Source organism: Ylistrum balloti, unplaced genomic scaffold (genome assembly GCF_031769215.1).
Source record: "Ylistrum balloti isolate Yb309-2 unplaced genomic scaffold, AGI_CSIRO_Ybal_v1 Utg370780, whole genome shotgun sequence".
In the NCBI taxonomy this organism is placed as follows: Eukaryota; Metazoa; Mollusca; class Bivalvia; order Pectinida; family Pectinidae; genus Ylistrum; species Ylistrum balloti.
This window is the reverse complement of record NW_026782456.1, coordinates 1-12011: the sequence shown is the minus strand read 5'-3', so window position 1 is coordinate 12011 and position 12011 is coordinate 1.

Below are 12011 nucleotides of genomic sequence, written 5' to 3'. Positions count from 1 at the left end.
AGGGACAGGAACATACATTATGTAGGTTATAGCGTGTATATACACAAATTATAAATACTGACCACTACTTGGACACTGCACTGTAGAGCCTGACCACTACTTTGACACTACACTGTAGATACTGACCTCTGCCTGTACATTAAGTGTTGATACTGACCACTACTTGGACACTAACTCTAGACACTGACCACTACTTGGACACTAACTGTAGATACAGACCACTGCCTGTACACTAAATGTAGATACTGACCACTACTTGGACACTAACTGTTGATACTGACCACTGCCTGTACATTAAGTGTTGATACTGACCACTACTTGGACACTATCTCTAGACACTGACCACTACTTGGACACTACACTGTAGATACTGACTGCTGCCTGGACATTAAATGTTGATACTGACCACTACTTGGACACTAACTGTAGATACTGACTGCTGCCTGGACATTAAATGCTGATACTGACCACCACTTGGACACTAACTGTAGATACTGACTGCTGCCTGGACATTAAATGTTGATACTGACCACTACTTGGACACTAACTGTTGATACTGACCACTGCCTGTACATTAAGTGTTGATACTGACCACTACTTGGACACTACACTGTAGATACTGACTGCTGCCTGGACATTAAATGCTAATACTGACCACTACTTGGACACTAACTGTAGATACTGACCACTACCTGGACATTAAATGCTGATACTGACTGCTGCCTGCACACTAACTGTAGATACTGACCACTACTTGGACACTAACTGTAGATACTGACCACTGCCTGGACATTAAATGCTGATACTGACCACTACTTAGGTTTTAGATTTCATCATGATTATTCAAATATAGAACAAACAAAAAAAAATACAGTATGCCTTCATTCTAATATCTACAAAATCATTGACATGATTATAACATGTGTAAGGATCAAATGGACATCAACCACAACCTGGAAACTGATTTGAACACTAGATACATTATAAAAAGCTGGATATATCTGCTGCTCTTTCAACCATGAATAAGGTTAAATAAACAGATCAGTGACATTTAGCTGTAAAAATATATAGACAAAAGCTGAGATACAAAAATGTTGAATTTCAAAATACATTAACATTCTCTGTGTAGTGTCTAGAAAGTGCTTTCTATAACAATGAACTTATCATTTCATTAAAGAATTTTAACCTTTAAAGTTTGCCTATGATTGATTTCTCTCATCAAAATGAAACAATTTTTTTCCATGTTATCAATTTAAAACTGACATAACATTTCATAAACTTGGGAGAGAGAGGACAAGAATTCTTTCCTGTAGTTAAATTCTATAAATAGTAACAGTGACCTAGATATTTATTTGAAAATCTTGGGCTTGCATACTTATTTGAATTATAAGACTAGATTCTATGTGTGAAAATTGATGACAATTGGAAGGCAAATGATAATCTTATAATGAACAATGTCACATTTTTTTTCATGAATTGTGATGTTCCATCTGAACTGTATGTAGTTGGTCTCTTGGAGATTGACAATTTTTGTCCCTACCAAAACAGTAAGTATGTAAAAACATAATCTTGCACTTGTATTCATAGTATGTCAATTAATTTAATTAATTTAATTCTTCCACTAAACTGACATCCGCTTAAAAAATTGTTTAATACATTTAATACAACATAGTTTTCAAGTCGAGACTCATCAGGAAATGCTGCTTAAAAAATGGTCACAAGCGAAAATTCCACTGAAAATGAACATTTTCTATGACAGGGTTTCTTTAAATAGAGCTCCTCAGGTTTCCCAATTAGTTTAATAAACCATGAAACCCTATATATTATGTATTAACTTATAAGACATACTGTCGCCATGTAAAAGGTTATCTAGTTCATTACAATGTCAACTGCAGTCATGCTTTAGCACTTCCAATAAATTACAACCGTCAACCGTAAATAACAAAAATCCCATAATCCTTTGGGAATAAATTATGTCATTTTACAGTTGTGTTGAAGTCGTGGAGGACTGCCTCTTTCTTTTATTATGTGTTTTCATTGTTAGGATCAACAAATTGTAAGCAAATGTGAAATGTCAAAATTGACATTGATAAGAAGTAAATATGACCTAGAAACAGATTTCAAGCAAAGACAAAGATGGAGTTAAAACTGAATCAATTGTGTCAGCTATATTTGTCTTGCAATCAGAAATAATTCCACTAAACAGTAATAGATATGGGTGGGCTTATTACCAGACATGTGCTTACTGTGTGATATAATCATGGTAAATCCTAACATAGCACATAGTAACATACACATACCTCTAGAACAAATTCACTTCAAATGACATTGATGTTTCATCAAAATCCAGCCTAGCTGACTCAAAATATTGCATCTCTCAGTGTGTATTAATAATAAGAACAGCAAATTTATATAGTACATATAATTCTGAAGAATCTATTTAAAATCAGAAAAGAAAATGTAACTATGATATAAAGAGATTTTCCTTACCCCCTAACAAACCAAAAGAGATGCTTGATCACAAGTTTAGATCAGTACTTATTTAAATGGTAAAACCTGTACAACTATATCATGTGACCTTCTGTCTAAAATAGCCACTTGTGCCTCTTTTTTTTTTTTTTTACATCAAAAGTAATTCTTACTACATATGTTTAGAGGCCATATATACAATCACAACGGTCTGTAAAAACTTATTTTAGAATGTCACAAAACACAGATCACAGAAGTCAAACAATAATGTCCATTCATATATAAAACTTGTCAACAATGAGCAATGCTTAATATTCTTAAATTTCAATTAAAAAAAATGACATTCCCATGTTTGATAATGACCAACTCATCAGCTGTTTTTGTATCCCTGCTGTGTCAATCAAGACCATTTGTTCATACAAAAACATCACATGGACACTGCAAACCTGCAAAAGAAATACCTTCTACATTGAAGCTCACACTTAGAGTAATATCTATGATTGACAAGGTAATGAAGAATGTTTACATGAACTTTTAACCTGCCACACTCTGTTAATGTCCAATAGGGCTTGACCCTACAATCTGAAGCTCAATTCTTTATCAGTTTGTATACCGGTCAATCAACCTAGGAAACAGAGTGGAATGAATGAACAATTCTGAATCAATCAGGACCAACTATATCACTTAAATACTGCCAGAGTCACATAAAAAAGAAATATTACATTCCAGTAATACTAAGTTACCACAATCGAATATCACCAAATTACCACAATCCATTATCACTGAATTAGTGCAATCTAATATCACTAAATCATTACATTGCCATATCACTAAATTAGCACTACTATTACTTATTACCAGGCATATTACTGGATAAATATAGTAATAATTCTACAGCAGAAGTTAGCAGTGGGCTTATTACCAGGCATGGACTTATTACTGGATAATGGTAATAATTCTACATCAGAAGTTAGCGGTGGGCTTATTACCAGACATATTACTGGATAAATATAGTAATAATTCTACAGCAGAAGTTAGCAGTGGGCTTATTACCAGGCAGAGACATATTACTAGATAAATAAAGTAATAATTCTACAGCAGAAGTTAGCAGTGGGCTTATTACCAGGCAGAGACATATTACTAGATAAATAAAGTAATAATTCTACAGCAGAAGTTAGCAGTGGGCTTATTACCAGGCAGAGACATATTACTAGATAAATAAAGTAATAATTCTACAGCAGAAGTTAGCAGTGGGCTTATTACCAGGCAGAGACATATTACTAGATAAATAAAGTAATAATTCTACAGCAGAAGTTAGCAGTGGGCTTATTACCAGACATGGGCATATTACTGGATAAATATAGTAATAATTCTACAGCAGAAGTTAGCAGTGGGCTTATTACCAGACATATTACTGGATAAATATAGTAATTATTCTTCAGCAGAAGTTATCAGTAGGCTTATTCCCAGGCATGGAACCATTACTAGATACATAGTGTAAGGCAAAATCCAAAGAAAATGTTATCAGTAATAGCACAAGCCACTTTTGGTTACACACATCATAAGCTCCTGACTGGCTCATTACCATCTGGGATGTGAGATGAAGCTACCCTGACATGACCATCATTAATTTGTCTGAACAATGTGTAAATCATTTCTACCAAACACACTAGTAATATTACAAAAATTTCTTGTTAGTATCAATAATTGTTTTAAGTTTTTAATTCTATCATATGATAGTATGAAAAATTCTAAATAAGACTTCATATATTTAGTTGTTAATTAAATTCTAAATAAGACTTCATATATTTAGTTGTTAATTAACCTCTACAAACTTTGAAATTGATTTATCAACCATCCTGAACTGTTCTGGAAGCATGCTCTGATTGGTCAGTTGATTTCTGCAATGATTTACTGATATTTAATCCTGGTTGACATTCATTGGTTGCTTGCTTTATAAATATCATGAAATTTAATTAAAAATACAACCCACTCAAATCCTTAACCACAAATTGTAACATAATCATATCTAATATCTGTAAAGAGGAAGATTAACTTGACATCTACGTCACAATCATCCACACAAATTAAAGGTTAAATCTTGTCACTGACTATCACTTAAGGTTAAATCACTGTTTCAAAAGACATCCTGTAATTCACACATATTTTAGGGGTATCACTTACCAGTAGTCAATTTACAAATCCGGTTTGTTTTCATCATGTTTACACCCGGAACAAAACAACACAGCAACTTATCTTTCATTTAAATATCAGAAAAACCCAGATTGTGACAAATGACCATTACCAATGATGAAATTACAAAACAATTCCCTGAAAAAGACATGCAATGGCAACATTCCTGTTTCCTTTCACATCAAATAACAATTTTTTACAATGAATACCTCAAACTGAAAATCCCTTAGAAAACTAGTAACAAGATAGACGCATAATTGACTTTAAATGTTTAATGGTTAACAGATCCCTGACAAAAGATAGCAACTTAATACATAATCTAATACATTTGATTAATTGATAAAAGACATATTTTTCTCATTTTCCTTTCTTTTAAATACTAATTGGTATAAAATGTCTTATGAATAAAATTTAGTGAAAACAGTGTGTTGTCTAAGGATGTGAAGTTATTCTTCATTTCTTCATTAAAACCTGTCTTGCATCGCTATGTTGTGTCCATAAAAACAAACATATTTCTGATTTTCTTTATCTCAATGTCATAGGAAATATCTATGCACAATATTTTTTAACTCATTGCAATAGGTTACAATATCCTGCATCACAATGATAATTTTTTCACAAGTTTTATCTGATTTGTTTCACAGACATCCATGTTATGAAAAAATCAAGTTAAAAGTATCAATTAACTGTAGTTATTCTAGATATGGGCTTTGAATTATCTCCGACAAGGGCCATGTAGCCAAGTCTAGTTGTAGCTTTCCTTTCAAAATGAATTAAAAAAGAAAGAAAAAACATTTTATATTTTGCTGTCATACATCATTATGAAAAGAATAACGTAACACAAAGGTATGTATGTAAATGAATACAGGTGTGCCCTGTATGTGTAGTATAGTGTCTTATTAAGTAAACAGAGTATTGCATTCACAGAAGTAACACAAATGAGCAGAGAAAAACCCACATCATCAATATATATGTAGTTGTGACCACCATGATAGAGTTCAGATATCACACATAAGCCTTACCTTTCTCTTACAAACTGACTGTCAGTTCTCTACTGAGGGATTCCAGTAGTGTATTAGAGCATGGTATGAAAAACTCTATGATACTACATATATATAATTCTTTAAAATCACTTTTACAAGCATGCATTTAAACTCTTACAATATATACACAAGTCCTGAAACACTCAGTACATTTTTTGAAAGTAATGCCCCAGAAGAAAACTTTATTAATGCTGAGTTAAACTCCAGTACTAATATATGAACAATTAATGCAATAAAGGTATTATGTACCTGATAAACAGGTTTTCCTTAGTACTTAGTTTTTGGTTTTTATGCTTGATCAAAGAAAACCAGTTTACAAAGAAGTTGTAGTTCAAACAAATTCTTCAATAAATAGATGATAATTTATCTAAAGGAGGCAAGTTTATACAGAAACTTTACCAGTGTGTGTGTAAAATACTCAGATAAACTATAACACAAAGTACTTCAAATATATCTGTCATATGATTATTATATAAATAAGCTAAATTTTGACACAAAAATAAATAAAGATTTCACAATCATTCCACACATCCTACATCAGTTCACAAAGCCAGCCCCAGCATCTTCGGATCCCTCAGATGAGCACCACTTAATACCCTTCAGGGCCTAGCTCAGTAAGCACATCAGTTCACAAAGCCAGCCCCAGCATCTTCGGATCCCTCAGATGAGCACCACTTAATACCCTTCAGGGCCTAGCTCAGTAAGCACATCAGTTCACAAAGCCAGCCCCAGCATCTTCGGATCCCTCAGATGAGCACCACTTAATACCCTTCAAGGCCTAGCTCAGTAAGCACATCAGTTCACAAAGCCAGCCCCAGCATCTTCAGATCCCTCAGATGAGCACCACTTAATGCCCTTCAGGGCCTAGCTCGGTAAACATGTTATGGATCATTATTTCATCTCGGATGCCTTCGCATTTAGCATGCCCAATGATAATCCTATGACATCAATTATTTTATTCAGTAAATATTACATGCATGTCACAGACTATTAACCAGTACGTAAGGGATTATCTGCCCTTGAAGTAACTTAACTAATAATGTAACAGTAAGGCTTATCTGCCCTTTATACAATGTACATCTTATGTCATAATATAAAAGTGAGTCCCATTTTTTACACTTCAGGGGTGAAAAATTGTTAAAAACATTATCCTGAATAAGCTTTGCTTACAGAGGCGAAACTAGGCAGCCAATAAATGACCAAACTTAACAGGTGACGCTTCAGTATGTTGTGACTGAAACTACCTCAATTTATTTTTATACTCTATTTCACCGTCCTGCATACCCACCGGTATTCATACTCAATTTTATATTCATATCAGTTCACATACAATTCACTGGTCAGTTGTCTACATACAATTCACTGGTCAGTTGTCTACATACAATTCACTGGTCAGTTATCTACATACAATTCACTGGTCAGTTGTCTACATACAATTCATTGGTCAGTTGTCTACATACAATTCATTGGTCAGTTGTCTACATACAATTCATTGGTCAGTTGTCTACATACAATTCACTGGTCAGTTGTCTACATACAATTCATTGGTCAGTTGTCTACATACAATTCACTGGTCAGTTGTCTACATACAATTCATTGGTCAGTTGTCTACATACAATTCACTGGTCAGTTGTCTACAAACAATTCATTGGTCAGTTGTCTACATACAATTCACTTAAGAATTAGGGAAAAGTAGCATTTTGAAGCAAAATATTGCCTAATTTCAACTTTTGGGGCCAAACTCCTATGTTCCAAGGGATCAAATCCAATTTCTGAATTTAAGAAATAATCCTGTTTCCTGTTTCATACCAAATTTGTTTGAAATCTGTCATGGCATTATGCAGAAGTAGAGTTTTAAAGGAAAAGTTAAGGACGGCGAACGGTGGCAGAAGATGCACGATTGCAATATGTATTGTCATTTTGACCCTTTGGGTGAAATGACCTAACAACACCAAATCAAAGTACTGAAAGTACTGGTATGCTAAGACCATTAAAACAATAAATTCTTTGTTATTAGCTTGCTATATACTGAAAAAAACTATATGCAAGCAGTACATCATTGCAGCCCATAAAAAATGAACAAGCATAGTAGTATTACTTATGTAATAAATGTCCCAAATAGGCTCCAAGATGATAGGGAAGTTGTCCATTTCTTTGGATACATTGTAGGGAATGTTGATCTTGGACACCATATTATCACTTTAAAGACTGCGTATCTTATTGGTTTAAGACCATTAGCTAGACCATCATGCAAATAACATGCTACGTACAAATATTGGGCAGCTTCATTTTCCAGATTGTTTGTAAATGACTGCATAAGAGTGCCAATTTTATAAAACAAACATGATTTGTCACCATAACTTAAAATAGAAGATGCCTATTCTTCTGGAACACCTGGTCTTATTCTCCTTGTACTTTTTCAGGGAATCTTCAAGTAGATATTGTCTTTGTTTCAATTTCACACTTGTTTTGCTGGTTCTACAATTCTGTTGACATGTTTATATATTCTTTGTTCTCTAAAACTTGTCGCAAGATACTTTATTCCTCTTGTATTATCATTTTTTAACATCCTTACAGTGACCATGAACCTTGAAATTTGCAAGATGTGAATATCTTTTAGGTTGTGAAATTTGAAAGAAGAATGAGGGTAATGCAAAGGAAAACACACCCATGCAACTATCCGTTTTTTGACTGTGACCTTGATCTCGGACATCTGACCCTGAATTTCTTAAGAAACCGAATTCTCATAAGGGATACATGTTCCAAATTTGATTGAGGTATACTGTTTTAGTCTCAATGCGTTTACAAGGTAATCATATTGTACTTATGCAAGTACTATGACCTCTACATTCAATCCTCAAAATCATTACTATATCCTCTCCACATTGCCCAGGGATAACTGAAACTGTAATCCAAATGATAACTAATACCCCACAACACCCACAGCCTTACTTATCTCCCCATGGTGACCTTTTGCACAGAAACATCCTCTGAAACACAGCGGCATGTGCACATATTCCCTGACATTCCTGCGAAGTTTTGTTGAAATTGGTCCACAGGTTTGGAAGTTGACCAACATGCAAAACCTGTCTATATTGACCAGTTGCCATGGCAATCAATATTTCGAGAGAAAATGGTGCATGCACATCTACACATTGTCCCGAATATTACTGTAAAGTTTCATTTGAGTTGTCCAGACAAGATGTGTCTACAGACAGACAAACAGATGGATGGACGGATAGACAACCTGATTCCAGTTTACCCACCTTTTGGTGGTATAAGAATGCACAAGAGTGCTTACAAATTCCATGTGGACAGACATCATTGAAAAATAATAATAATAATAAAAACATGATAAAGATGCTTATATCTTGTTTTATTCAGTTTTTAGATACAGTATTCTTTCCATGCTTTGATCAGCAATGTAATCTTGTCATGTCAATATCCTAGTACAAGATTGCATACACAAAATTGTTGTAGGTGGACTTTTAAGATGAATAAAAAAAAAATACATGCCTAAGTTTAAATGAAGGTTTTAAACAGAAGTTGTAATATGTTCAGTATGCAGTGATTTTTCTAGACAATTGTAAACCATAAACTTGGTATACAGCGATCTTTTCTACACATTTGTAAACAACAAACTCAGTATGTGGTGATCTTTTCTACAAAAAGTTTTTTTTATATATATTGTATACACTAAACTCAGAAAAAAAAATAAATAAGTAAACCTTTCTATGTACACTACAAACTCAGTATACAGTGATCCTTTCTACACAAACTTGGTATAACTAGTGAATCTTTCTACTCAAGTAAATTGAAGATTGTATACAAATTTACTACAAATGCAGTATACGAAGATCTTTTCCACATTTTTTAAGTTTCTGCCATTTGTTGATTCTTCTTTCGTGATGGTAAATATATTGCCGCCTTTAGAGAGTACTGTGACCTTAAAAGGCAACATGGTTGTTAGCATCTCCTCAAGTGAATAATCATCTTCAACATCTAATTGGAGGCCGGAAAGAAGGACGTTTTTCTCCACCATAAGGTCCTCAAATCCATTGTTGGTCATAATAGCCAATTCCAAGTTAGAAGAATCAATAGAGATACCTTCTACCATTCCAGATTTCATTTCTTCAGGGACATCCACCTCCTGAAAGAGAGTAAGGGAAATAAATAACTATATTTCATTATTGCTATGATTATGTGCAAGAAATATACACTTCTGTATAAGCTTATAGTCTTGAACTTCCCAATAGGAGTCTATATTAAATATACTGTAATTACTTATTTTGACGTTCAGGACTGTCAAATTATTAAGCGATGGACAGCTAGCAAAATAATAATATCTCGACCATGGTCATACAGAGATTGTGTAATTTAATTAATTACATTGGACCGTCATGTAATGGTAATCTAATTATTTTGAAAATACCTGTAATGGAAATGCCATTTTCATAACATAATTTAAATTTATTTAATTACATCATCATGTAATTGAACCCATGCCCGTTACAAACATTAGCTGTCCTAACTGATCCTAAAATTAACTTTGGCTACTTCTATCACAAAATTAACTTTGGCTATGTCTATTACAAATGCCACATTTAGCTACAGTAGAGGTATTTCAAAAATGTATGTCATTGTAGCTGAAAGGACATAATTAATGGTTACTTAACCAGAACTACAGTTCTGAACAAACCACTACAAAGCCTGGTTAACTGTACTAAGAAAATGTCCTCTCAATTAATCAGTTTCATTGATTATTGACATCTTATTGTTGTACTCACTTGAGTTTCTTAAAGTTTCAATTTGACTTTTAATAAGGCCCAAAGTGGTAATACTGCAATATCTTAATTAGCTCTCGAGGGGTATTGGTTTGACTATTTATCCCATTTCATTCCATTCACCATGGAAACAAAACTCTAAAACGCTAAAAAACAGTCGACAATTAATGACAAATATTGAGTCTAGGGCTGTGTAAAATTGATGAATCAAAAGTGTTGAACTGCAAGTGGATGCAGTTGACATAATACTGAAATGAAATGAACAAATACAGTACATATATTAAAAGTTCAGGCATAATAAGAATTGTACCAATTACACTTTACACATTCACACTGGGACCTTACACTTTACACATTCACACTGGGATCTAACACTTTGCTAGGTTTATCCTAATCTTTATTAAAACACCTTCCGGGATTCAGATGTTAACTGACATCTTCATTATTCCCAATCTTTATATTGCAATCGTTCACATGCATCACTCTTCAACAGAATTAATGAGACATCATGTCAGAAAGACAAAAACTAAATTTAAGCTAAAACTAATTATATTAACTTCACATGTAAACCTTACAATTGGCATACCTGTAGAGTTCTCGTACGATTTCATATCCTGGCCTTGGGGTACTTATAAATTATCTCCGATTAAAAATTTGAAAGAGCTAGATCTACAATAGCACGGACAGTGACCGATATTTTAAAGTAAAATCGATATATTACACAGATAGATTCCTAGATCTATTCACGGTAGCGTAAGTAGTACAGTACAATATTACGGATAAGTTTTTTTTCTGCTTAATTTCCGATATGTTGGGCCACTGACAGAAGTGACTGCAATGAGACCATTATGAAACGATCATTCAAAAATAAATCCATTTCAAAATACTGAAATACTTTACGGAAGCAACAAAAATGTGCTAGATGCTTACATAACATTTTTCAAATGCATACTGCTTCAAAGCCAAAGGAAAAGTCTTGAAACTATTTTGAAAAAAAGTGCCATGGCGGCAGTGCCCAGCTTGCGCGTCGAGCCTAAATTCAATACATGCGATGGCTCATTTCAAATGAATTGTTGCAAAAAATGCAATTGCTAGTTCAGTATAAGTATTGACACTAAATTCAGCTTATATATATAGTGATACTTACCTACATCTTCTTTCAGCCGCCGTCTTCTTTCCGGGGCAGCACCGAGCACCCCGGCTGTTTCCGTCAAAATTTTATGCTACTCTAAATCATTCTTATTTTAGTTTCATTCTTATTTTCAACTACATATTTCAGTATTTTCAAAAGTTTTCAACAGTATTAAACGGGATGAAAATTTTCGAAAAAGAAAAAAAAAAGAAAGATATGACTCCCACAATGCATCGCGCGGAAAAGAAAGTTCAGCCGCCATATTGGCATCGCCTCGCGAGATTTACCACCATAAAACGTGAGTCTTTGTCATTGTATTTACAAATTTCGATGTCTGATTATCATTAATACACAACACAAAACGTTTTCTTGATTTAAAGTAATGAAGAA